Genomic DNA, 13,255 nt, shown 5'->3' on the forward strand with positions numbered 1-13,255 from the left:
TACACCTGGAGCTGGAAGAGAGTTAAGAGTAGCGATAATGCAAGATTTTGAAAAAAAAAACATTGATTCTGTTCAGACTGCGCATCGTAAACAACTCGAGGAGATTTGAAAGAAAAAATATGAACTGAGAAACGAATACAAGAATCCTATGAATTTCAAAACATATTATTGGACGTCTAAACTACAGGTACAACGAGATTTTTGATAAAAACACAAGATGTCCGCGTTAATCCCTCAGTCCTCGTATGAACCATAGCAAAAGAAAAATTCAATTCGGTCAAGTGAACAAAAGTTTTTAGAGCGAAGACGTTCCGCTGCTCATCCAAGCCGCGTTTTCTTCAGTTCTGGTCAAATTACTTGTGGACACTTTATATCTGTGTCAAAGAACGAGCGAACTACACTGAAACTAACACATCTGTTGTTTGCAGTTATAAGGATTAAAAAATAGGCGTCAAAACTTTTTAACTAGATTATAAATTGAGTATAGAATAACCAGTATGAAGTAAATAACGAGTAATATACAAACGTGAAAAAGGTTTGTTGTATAGTTTCTGTATAACCCCATCTAACAAACCAACACTAGCGCCAAAACAAACTGCAATTCTGTTTTGATTGTGTTAACGTGCATCTATTATACAGGTCACAGTATTAGTATTTTATTGGGTCATTACATTCAAAATCAAACATTATTCATTTCTATCATGACCGAAAGGGTTTAGGCTGAAGTAAAAATGACTTATAATGTCTCACTCTATTTAATAATAATAACGCACAAGAATTCCAAGAAAAGCAGCATCAGTTCTACAACAAATGACTGAATATGTTACAAAAGAAAAACTACAGTCCATGGCAGTTCACATGAATCTGCCCTGAGTCCTGTCATTTTCAAAAAAGTGATGTTTTATACCTATTTTTAAATGTTTCTATTGTGGAGGAGCTTTTTAATTTATCGTCAAGGTTGTTCCACACACTAACCCCTCGAACAGAAATAAAGTGACGTTTTTTACTGGTTCTAGTCTTACTTTTTTTTTTAAATACCTGTTTGTCTAAGATATTGACTCTATCTCTCTATCAAGGGTGGAGCTTATGATTATCTGCCTTATACGTCTGTACAGCTGTGCCCAAATCAACAAGATCAAACAATTTTACTAGTTTTAACTTAACAAAAATAGGATTTGTTGGTGCGAGATCGTCTGCTTGGTTAACTATTCTAACGACCTTCTTTTGGAGTAGAAAAATTGAAAAATGTTATGTTAGATTTATAGGTATTACCCCAAATTTCTGCAAAATAATTCAAATATGGTAGGAATAGACTAATGTACAATAATTATAATATAAAACCTAAGAATTTGGTCGCAGTCACTCGTTCAATTTCCATATCATTTAATTTTATATTTGTTGGGCAGTCAATTTTTTTTCCCCAAAGACAATACATTTCGTTTTATTTAGATTCATTGAAAGTTTATCACTTTAATCACGGTTTAATTTTGCTAATATAATCATACACTACTAAAAAAAAGCATAATTTAAACTCAACCAATACTTTCTGTCTGTTTATGGCACATTTTTCATTTAGATGTGGTGTTATTTTAAAAAGCATGTCACATTCTCCAGCAGCTGTTGCGAGATTAAAAAATAAAAAGCATCTTAAACTCCTCAAATTAAATTAAACTTGTTTTGAAAATGCTTTACAGCTTTGAAATTATTACGGTGTGATATTTTCATTTATATATGTGATATTTTTTCTGCTAAAATGAAAATAGTTAAAATATAGAGAGTTCTTGGGTCTAGTCACTAATAGAAATGATCAGGTTCAACATTTGTGAGTTTAAATTTTGCATATTTCATGGCGTAAATAGGGACAACTGGCTCTTGAGTATAACAGAATCAGAAAACTGCCAAGAGCCTGGGATCCAGAACACAAACCGCTTCAATACTTTACAAAAATGTGAGTCTGGTCACTGGTGGAAATAATTTTATATGAGTTGATGTTTGTCCAGTGTTGGTGTCACAATTAAAATACAACAACTGAACCAAATGAACCAAATATTCTGTGCTTCTCAAACTGAAATTGTTAGAAAATACTGTCACATTGTTAAAATACTGGTAAAATTATACAATGTCAATTAATCTATCTATATGATGACATGAATTCAGATTTTAAAATGTATTTTTATTTATTGACTGATTTATTTATTTATTTAGTTAGTGAGTTAGTAGCTTGGACTAGCTTGATACATGTACTACATTAAATACTTTTACTTCCCCACGCTTACTTACTTTACCAAAAAAGAAAGTTATCATTTCAAACTATGTACATGAGCTTTGGGAAATGACCGAAAGGAAAAGATCGCAGATACAAGTGGCCAAAATTTGTTTCTGGTTTCAAAAGAGTGTCATTAAAAGGTGGATTTTCCGTCCATATTGGAAATAGTAAAGGAAATAAAAATATCACAGGGCTAAAAACGTGGCGGATTTCTGCAGAATCAATGGAAGAAGCACTAAAACTGTGTTAATCTGAGGTGAGATGAATTAGATTTTATTTGTGAAGTATAAGTGTCCCATGAGCTCCTTCGTTTCACATGTGTCACTGAAAAAACTGGGCTTATGAGCAACACTGATATCAATGTGTATAAAAAAACCCACAGAAGTATCAGTCTGGATTTGCCAGGAAACGTGTGGAAAGTTGACCTACTGTGTGTGAGTGAAGTGAATTACAAATCGTAACTGTTGCTTCATCATGGTGTAAGGGCTGAGCGATATGACAGAAAATGATGATTGATTCAATTTCTTTATTTGCATTGATCAATCACAATTTTTGATTTGATTGTATTTCATGTTGTCTTATATAAACAAATCAAAAACAGTCACATTTCTCATATCTAGGCCTGTCACAATACATACTATATCCACTTATTGTTCAAATATGTTGTGTCATGGGTACTTTTTCTTAGTACTAACGGGAACATTTTGTTATTTTTCCTGTTCTATGATAAGATGTGAGCTGTGGAGGGTTGGGTAAATAACGTCTATGACTCACTATAGCTACAGATTAATTACCAAAGTGTTTCATTCTGCCGTTTATTTATAGCTGTTTGTGTTTTCTTAACCATATCGTACATTTAGAATATTTTGGGGGATGATTCTACCTCAGAGTTATTGCGTCAGCGCCATAAATGAGTTTCAATATTATCGTTCATCGTCTACATTTTCTTAGCAATATAACATACTTCAAAACGTGTTATTGTGACAGATCTACTCCGATTTGTGTTTCATTGACAGAGGATTGACTGTGTGTGGACCTCTCGACTGAAAAGACCTCACATTGACGATTAGAAAGGACAGAATCTCAATTTGACTTAAAGTGTCATTAGTAGCACAGCCCTAGCGTCAATAATACTGATATAAACTAGTGACGTTTCTTGTCAAAATCATTGCAAAATCAAAATATAAACTGAGCCATTCCTTCTGAGCTGTAAGATTTGAGTCAAACATCACAAGAGTGAAGTTATCGGGAATGGAGAGAGCGTCAGCGAGTGGACTCAGGACAGACGGTGGATTATTGATAGACTTTGTGTCATGTTTGGAATGTAAAATCTGTTTCATTCTGCCCCCTTCTGTGCAGCTTTGGTTCTCATCAAAAGCCCTGCAGACGCCATTTTTTGGGGGGGAAGTTTTGTAAGGTGGTACTTCAAACTGCAGTCTTTGTTACTGCTATAAATTAATGATGATGCGCTCTCCAGGGAGATGTTATTGCTTTGCCTGGAATGTTTCACAGTATGGCATTAAACAATTTGTTGCTCTCAAATTCCTTCAAAACAGGCATTCATACAGTCAGCGGGGTTGCCACTCCACATATCTTAATTGGACCCCAAGAAGAATAGCGACAGCTTGTCCGTGCTAATAGGGATCCTATCAATAAACAATAAACAGATCTGACCTTTTGTTGTAACCGGGGCCATTATTTGTCATCATCTTCATCATTTTCTATGGGTTTGAAAGTTAGATCCTGGAACTTTGGTGTGACGTGCTTCTGGAACGATCGACTCTGGCCCCAATTCACTTTCTATTGAATTACTGTTACCCCTCTCTCCATAAGTCCCACTGTAAGTCTCGTCATTTTGGTCTTAAAATGTTTCTACTAAAACCGGGTATTTTTTTTTCACTGTTGCGTCTGTAGCTAAAGATATGAACATTAATAACACACAAATCAAGTGTCTTCTTTCCTGAGGTGGCTCCCGCTAGTGTTAGCAACAGGTTTTTGCCTCATATCTGCTAGACTCGAGTTTCATTTGACTGGAGACGAACGCTATGGGTGAAGTCGCACTCTAGTCTACGCTTGTGCCACATGATCTCACAAGATAAAATTGCCACAAGATCGTGCACACATGTTGAACACACAGAAAAAAAAAAAGTCACAAGATTTTTTTCTGTGTGTTTACGTTTGACATGGACAAAAAAGGGTTCATTTTGCCGAGCCGCACCTCTTGAGAAGCCGTCGTTCCAAAAAGCAGTGCTACAATGACAGCAAAAATAAAATTAGGAACGGAACTGCACAATTTATCATTCTATCACTATCTCGTTTCGTCTCGTCCCCAGTGGAGACCTGGTGGAGTTGGTTTTGTAGGGCAGGGCAGGTGTTGAGCTATGTGTGATACTTGATGTTGATTTGACAAAACGATGACACCAAGAGCCGACTGTGTCCTGAGCGTAGATGAGCCGGAGTGTACCTGAACCCTTCAGCGCTGACCCATGGGACAGGAACAGCAGACAGAGGGGATACTACGCTTACCTCCACCCCGTAACAGTCTTGATTAGTGTTGGTGCGGTCAAAGCCTGTGCGATCTTTGCCCTGCGCTCCACTGCGGATGTGACAATATCCAAATCTCTCTGTACCAGGGATGGGACAATAAACAATAATATCATTTATCGTGATAAAACGGGATCGACAATAATCGTTCGCGGGACATTTTATATAATCGTGATAATCGCCAACAAAGATAATCCTCGTTATATCACCTGAATGTGCAGAAAAAAACTATTTTTTCACAGGCGAGTCCGTGGGGTGGACAAAGGGGTCTGTTGTCCGGCGCCTCAGAGTCTTAGGGGCCCAGAACTGGACCCTCTTCCTATTAATTAATATTACAGGGGGGGCCATGTGAGGCTTATTGGCCCGGGCCTCCAAATTTCAGTTGACAGCCCTGCACATCCATAATATTCTGTTAAAGTTATAATTATTCATAACAACTTTAATCATTATCGTGATATAATCGTTAATCACAATTATTTTGGGCATGATAATTGTCACGCAAAACGTCAATATCGTCACATGCCTACTCTGTGCGTCTTTAGTTCTGTCATAATCCAAAAACTTGAGATTTAAAAACGCTTAATAACATCTTCTTCATATATCTGCACTGAAACGGCGCAAAGGATCATGGTATATGTAGTGAACTGAAGCAAAATGATTTAATTTGATATATCGTGATGATCCACCGTATTATTGTGACACTTTTGATGAAACAATATCACGTTCTATTCTTGTTTACATCCTTACTCTGCACACATGGGGGGTCAGTGTCACTCTGATGCTCCGCTCGTGTCCAAACAGTGTAGAGAGGAAATTTCTCATTGAGTCTGTGAGCTTAGAAGACATTTCCGGCTGTACTGTGTCACAGATCTGACCTTGCCCCGGCTGCGTGACCTGCTTGTCTCCATGGAGATAGAAAAGTTTAAACGTCCTATATTACACAAAATTGACTCTTATGAGCTTTAAGCCATGTTGCAACGTTGTTACCGCCTCAAAAACATGGAACCCTTTATTATTATTAGTCTGTCTACATCCCCAAACCTCAAAATGCTCCGTTCCACCTTGTGATGTCATGTAGTGGCTGAAATGATTCAAATCTAGTGAAGGTGTGTGGAGTTTAAAAACACAGTGGAGCACTTCCTGTATTACCGCATGACATCACAAAGTGGAACAGAGTGTTTTGAGACAAGAACTCAGCCTAAATATGCAGGATTTGTGTGTTAAACATGTGTGAATGAAGCAAAAACACAACTCCAGATATGTTTTTTGATGAGGAAACAACATTATAACATACATCGAATACATAGAAATAGCGTAACACAAGCCTTTTAATGCCATACTCTGAGACATTTTTGGCAAAGCTGTACAAACAAACAAACAAACAGGTGCATTATAACCGAGCTTCAATCAGTGCAGTGCTCAGGGAACCGTCTCTAATCAGGATTTTTGGAGTATCTAACTTAACCCATAGTGCACGTTTTAGTTGTGGGAAAACAGGAATTCCCAGAGGACACGCACTCAGACAATCCCAATCCTAAATCTATTATCAAATCCCGACATGTATGTAATTTGTAATGTCATTAGCAGCTACGTCAACTAGAAACAATATGGAAAAGTGGCTTATTTGGATGAAATCTTGTGACACGTTGTATATTTTGGTGAGTAAGGGTGTAGTGGCAGTTTCACCGCGTCAGCAGATTATTTGTTTGTTCACAGTTTGGTTCACAGGACCAGACTCCCGCTGGCACCGTAGGGAGTCCCCACAGCTTCATTTGAACAGGCACACACACTTACAACAAAGACTGTTTCGATGATACAACTGCATGTGTTTTAGTATTCAGGAGTCTGGACTAGGGTTGTCAAAAGTACCAAAAATCAGATACTAATCAATACTGAAACTAGAATTGAAACTAGATACTCATTTGAGCAGGTATCGATACTAAAAAAGGACAGAAATGAACCATTCTTGCATAGCTTTAGAATGATCTTGAGCTGTATCAGAACAACTATAAGACCATATAGACCAGTATACATGTGACCGGTGGACTTCTGCGTTGTGTTGCGAGATTCTAAGGCAGGGGTGTCCAATCTTTTTTCACCGTGGGCCGCATACTGAAATATATTTGAAGCAGAGGGCCACAAACCAGAGTCGATACAGGGAGTCAAATGGTGGATTCAACGCAGGTTTGACAGCGCCATTGTACCTTTAATAAGACTTGGAAGATTATTTTTAGGTCTGTCTTACAACGCAATGCGATGTTATTCAGGTTATAGAGGTAGAATCTCTTCCATTTGTAGTAAAAAAAAACCACTTCCTGATCAATTGGGCCAGTTTAGGAGGAGACATGAGGGCCAACAAAAACTGGTCTGAGGGCCGCATTTGGCCCCTGGGCCGTAGTTTGGACAGCCCTGTTCTAAGGAGCCACAAGACACAGCGGGAACTTTTGGAGGCAGTCACCTTTAATCTGTTCCACAAAAGCACAAAACTTTATGAACATGTGCCACTACCCATCGCTCCAGCCCATACTCTTCCCAACACTGATTCGCAAAGGGAAGAGGTGGGAGCCAAACCCTGAATTTATACCAGGAGCAAGACGAAGGACACACAAAGAAGAAAGAAAAACATAGAAGAAGAGGCTAGAGGACCAAGGTTGCACATAAAATTAAACACCAGGTATGAACAAAACTGTAATAAACAAAAACACCATTTTGTGTCATTATACATATGTATGAACCGGTTACATAAATGGACCATTATGAACATACCTGGACACTGAGGGATTACATAAATATAAGATCACATGCGAATATAAAAGAAAGTATTATTATTCAATGTTAAAAATGACATTCTACTGTCTAAATAAAGAGCGTTTTATATCATCGTTGTGGTATCAAAATGAGTATATTGAATATTCCTTAGTATCGCAATCAAGTTTGAAATGTTTGTATCGTGACACCAATAATCAGAATATAACCAAAACTGACCTGCTTCACCATACAATTCAAAAACGAATTTAAAAAACTACTTTCCAGTTGCTAGCTATAAATAAAAAAACTGTCTACTTGAGATCAGAATGCAAGCACAATAAGCCAATCATTTTCCAGCGATTTTCTCCTGACCCCGACCGAGATCCTGGTTTAAGATCCCTGCAGGTCGCTCAAGACGAGGCCAGATTTTAAGAAGAAGAAGTTGCTTCCATGGCGATAGTAACAGGACATCTAAATAAAGCCTACATATTCTGGAAAGTTAATACTGTGGACCTAGAAATAACAGGGAAAATAGGGCTGGGTGACATGACATAACAAGTATACTATTAGTTCTTTTTCCCTACATCACAAGTTTCAATTTAATTTCATTTTGACTCATTATAAACAAATAAAAATTACTTTTAATATTCATTTCCTCACCATAAACACATAAAGGACGTCTAGATTAAAAAAGATGTGATGAATCGCACAAAAACGTTAAGTTAATACAATTATAGTCTAGAGTAGAGGCATAAGATCCATAAAATTCTGACTTTTCGTGACACATATGTTCAAGGAATGGTTTTAAAATCTCTCGTCTTTCGGTAAAATGCATTTTCTTTAAAGTCGAATATCGTACTCGTAGGACTTTGCAGATCACAAATGAACTTATCCAAATGACAGCTACTATGAGAAGGTAACAAAAGGTGGTTGGTGGTAATGTTAGAGCTGCCTGTCACGTGTACGAACTACGGCACCTTAGTCGGATTAGACATGTATAATTGCGTGGTATTATAATGGAAATAGGAGTATTCTGAATTAAAATGTGCAGATATAACCTATACTTTTATTGACAAAATGTGCAATAGTTTACTTAAAGAGTCTATATTACGTTACTTTTTAATGTTATAATGTTGTTTCCTCATCAAAAACAGAGAGAACTCCTGCATATTTAGGCTGCTTTCTTCTTCTCTCAAACAGAAAACACTCTGTTCCACCTTGTGATGTCATCAGGTGGTGATACAGGAAGTGCTCCACTGTGTTTCTAAACTATACACTTCCATTCACTAGAATCATTTGGATGATTTAAACCCTTGAATTGTTTATCTTTACTGAACTGAAGTTAAAAAAAAGAGCTGTTAACTTGAACACTACCCCTTCGTGACATCACAAGGTCATTTGATTGTTGTTATATTTTTGTTCGCTCAAATTATGAACGTGATATGAACAAACTAAACCCTCAGCCTGTTTAAGCAGGTCTCAAACTATAATTATAAAATACGTTTACTTTTCAATCGAGTTAAAAAATGTAGTGGAGTAGAAAGTACAGATACTGCTCTCAAATGTCGTGAAGTAAAAGTACAAAAGTATCATTTTAAATCTACGTAAAGAGCCTAATATGTCGCTTTTTTCTGATCTGTTATAATGTTGTTTCCTCATCACAAACAGACCTGGAGTTGTGTTTTGTTTCATTCACACATTTTTAACATAATTAGGATGATTTCAGCTCTGGAAATACCAATCTCTAAAGAACTAAAGGTAAAAGGAGCTTGAAAACTACCACTTCATGACATCACAAGGTGGAACAGAGCATTTTGAGCTTTGGAGATGTACAGAGTAATAATAAAGGATTAATCAAGCATGTGTAAAGTAAACAAAACACACCTCTGGGTATGTTTTTGTGGCGCTAACACCTTAAAAGAGCTTAAAAGAGTAAATTTTTTAGATAATACAGGACCTTTAAAGATGCACTATGCAACTTTTCTGGGGGAGGATCTGCCACCTTGGAGATGTTTTGCCTGGAATGTTCCACGGTATGTCATTCAACTTATTATCTATTTCCATAAGGACAAACACTCTAAGTTGATGCCATACAGCCCAGTTATGAGCCAGATCTGTGGAGAGGCGGCCCCCTCACAGTAAGAAAGCATGTTTTTCACTGTATTTGTGGGCAATACAGCTGTAATAGAATAAAAGAGAGATATACCAGACAAAAACATAGCATCTCCGTAGTATATAACCAGAAACGTTACATAGTGCAGCTTTAATTTTTTGCTTAATCGCGTCAGTATTTGCATTTAACGTTGAAATACATGGATCCAAACGCAAAAGTGAACTTGCCCACGCGGTACACGCAGCCAAAGAAAAGCTCTAAGATCAGATACACGTGTCTGAACCGCACTTTCCTTTCGCGTTTGTCTCGAGTCAACGTCCGCAAATTAAAAAAGTACATGGAGTTTCTTTACCTTTGAAGCCGTCCGAAGCGCGCGCACTGGGGCACACGTGGGGACAAAGGGAATCCCGTCTCCTGTGCCTTGTTGTCGGATGAGTGTGCGTGTGGGGGGGACGCGGGGGACGCTGTCAGCCTGTCAGAAAAACCTAAATCATTCCGATCCCCGAGAGTTATTTTGTCCGCTCTCCTCTGGGACATCCGGCGCGTTCTTCTCAGTCACTGCGCTTTACACAATCCACCCTCGCGGAGCTGGGTTTTTGTTTTTGACATGATCATCCTTCGTTATCCACTTTTATCCAAAGCAACGCGGGTTTTACGCAAAGCCCGTGCGTAAAATACGACGTCGCGGTTTGGTCCCAGTTTCATGCCGTGAAATGTGCGCGAGACCTCAGTGAGTTCAGGTGAGGTGTGTTTGTCCGCGCGCGTCTGGAAAGAAAGACTCTGACGGATGTGAGAGCGCGTGTCTGTGCTCCCCTCCTCCCTCTGTCAGCTTTAAGAGAGAGGGAGAGAGAGAGAGCAGGCCAATGGAGAGGAGGAAGAGAGAGGGAGAGAGGACCAATGGAGAGGAGGAGGAGAGATGAGAGAGAGAGCGAGAGAGAGCGGACCAATGGAAAGGAGGAGGAGAGATGAAGGGAGAGGGAGAGAGAGAGGACCAATGGAGAGGAGGAGGAGAGATGAAGGGAGAGAGAGAGGGAGAGAGAGCGGACCAATGGAGAGGAGGAGGAAGGAGAGGGTGAGAGAGGGAGAGTGGACTAATGGAGAGGAGGAGGAGAGATGAAGGGAGAGACAGAGAGATAGAGAAATGAAGGGAGAGGGAGAGGACCAATGGAGAGGAGGAGGAGAGATGAAGGGAGAGGGAGAGAGAGCGGACCAATGGAGAGGAGGAGGAGGGAGAGGGTGAGAGAGAGGGAGAGTGGACCAATGGAGAGATGAAGGGAGAGACAGAGAGAGAGAGAGAGCGCGGACCAATGGAGAGGAGGACAAGGAGAGAGAGCGAGAGAGGACCAATGGAGACGAGGAGGAGGGAGAGAGAAGACCAACGGAAAGGAGGACGAGGAGAGAGAGGGAGAGACAGAGAGAGGGAGAGACAGAGAGAGAGAGGACCAATGGAGAGGAGGAGGAGAGAGAGAGAGAGAGGACCAATGGAGACTAGGAGGAGAGAGAGGGAGAGAGAGAGAGAGAGAGAGAGGACCAATGGAGAGGAGGAGGAGAGAGAGAGAGGACCAATGGAGACTAGGAGGAGAGAGAGGGAGAGAGGGAGAGAGAGAGAGAGGACCAATGGAGAGGAGGAGGAGAGAGAGGGAGAGAGAGAGCGGACCAATGGAGATGAGGAGAGATGGAGAGATGAAAAGAGAGAGAGCGGACCAATGGAGAGGAGGAGAGATAGAGAAATGAAGGGAGAGGGAGAGAGGGAGAGTATCAATGGAGCAGAGGAGGAGAGATGAAGGAAGAGAGGGAGAGGACCAATGGAGAGGAGGAGAGACGGAGAGATGAAAAGAGAGAGCGGACCAATGGAGAGGAGGAGAGATGAAGGGAGAGGGAGAGAGAGCGGACCAATGGAGAGGAGGAGGAGGGAGAGGGAGAGGGTGAGAGAGAGGGAGAGTGGACCAATGGAGAGGAGGAGGAGAGATGGAGAGATGAAGGGAGAGGGAGGAAGAAAAGGAGGGAGGGAGAGAGAGCAGACCAATGGAGACGAGGAAGAGAGAGATGGAGAGATGAAGGGAGGGGGGAGGGAGAGAGAGAGATGGAGAGTTAAAGAGAAAAAGAGAGAAGGGGATAGGGAGGAGAGATGAATAGAGAGGGAGAGAGATAGAGATAGAGAGATGTAGCGGGAGTCAGCCTGGCGCACACAGCTGTCAATTAAAATGAAGTACTGAGTCTGTATTTAAAAAAGTAGCCTACAAAAATCAATATCACTAGTCTATATTTTTGGCATGGGCAAAGTACTTTTTTTTTTTTTAATCATTATCTTTATATTGGCCTCAGAACAACTATGATGATATTCAAAATCAATGTTATTGTTTATATAGCACAGTGTTTACCATAGATTATATTTGTGGAGAATAAATGTCATTTACTCAGGGGTGGAGCCAGACATTTTGGTTGGAGCAGCTATGGGGGGGGCTAAAATTCTTCAATTACTACCGATATTTAATCTTTAACCAGGCAATTTGACCAGTGTAGTCTCTTTTATAAGGTTATGATAATACAATGAACAAAAACGTCTACTTTTGTTATGCCAAAATAGACTCTGAGGGAGCATTTTAGATTTTGTACTTATGTATTTATCAGTGGTGGAAGGAGTACTCAGTTTTGTTACTTAAGTAAAAATACAGATAGCAGAGGGGGAAAAAAAAAAAACCTCAAGTAAAAGTAAAAGTATCACATGAAAATATCAACTTAAGTAAAAAAAAAAAAACATTTGTGCTGAATTTTGTCCAACAGAAACAACTGAATTGATCTGTTTTTATTTGTTTGTTGTTGAATTTTTGTTCGCTCAAATTATGAACGTGATATGAACAAAATAAACCCTCAAACTATGATTATAAAATAGTTTTACTTTTCAATCTAGTTAAAAAATGTAGTGGAGTAGAAAGTACAGATACTGCTCTCAAATGTAGTGAAGTAAAAGTAAAAAAGTATCATTTTAAATCTACATAAAGGGCCTATGTGACGCTATGTTCTGGTCTGTTATAATGTTGTTTCCTCATCCTGCCTATTTTGGCTGAGTTCTCAAACAGAAAACACTCTGTTCCACCTTGTGATGTCATGCGGTAATACATGAAGTGCTCCACTGTGTTTTTAAACTCCACAAACCTTCACTAGACTAATTAGGATGATTTCAGCTCTGGAAATACCAATCTCTAAAGAACTAAAGGTAAAATGTAGCTGTTAACTTAAAAACTACTGCTCCATGACATCACAAGGTGGAACAGAGCATTTTGAGGTTTGGAGATGTAGAGAAACTAATAATAAAGGATTACTCAAACATGTGGGAATGAAACAAAACACAACTTCAGGTCTGTTTTTAATGAGGAAACAACATTACAACATGGTTTAAAGCTCAGTTTTGTGTAATATAGGACCTTTAAGTAAAATACAGATACATAAACTTTATACTTAAGCACAGTACTTGCTTTCTGCTAGAAACTGCACAAACCTCATCACTCAAAATTACTGTGAAAATAAATGTCTTTCTTTCTTATGTTATTTATACTTGCTCAATGGATTCCCCAAATCGCCAA

Source organism: Periophthalmus magnuspinnatus, chromosome 4, assembly GCF_009829125.3.
Source record: "Periophthalmus magnuspinnatus isolate fPerMag1 chromosome 4, fPerMag1.2.pri, whole genome shotgun sequence".
In the NCBI taxonomy this organism is placed as follows: Eukaryota; Metazoa; Chordata; class Actinopteri; order Gobiiformes; family Gobiidae; genus Periophthalmus; species Periophthalmus magnuspinnatus.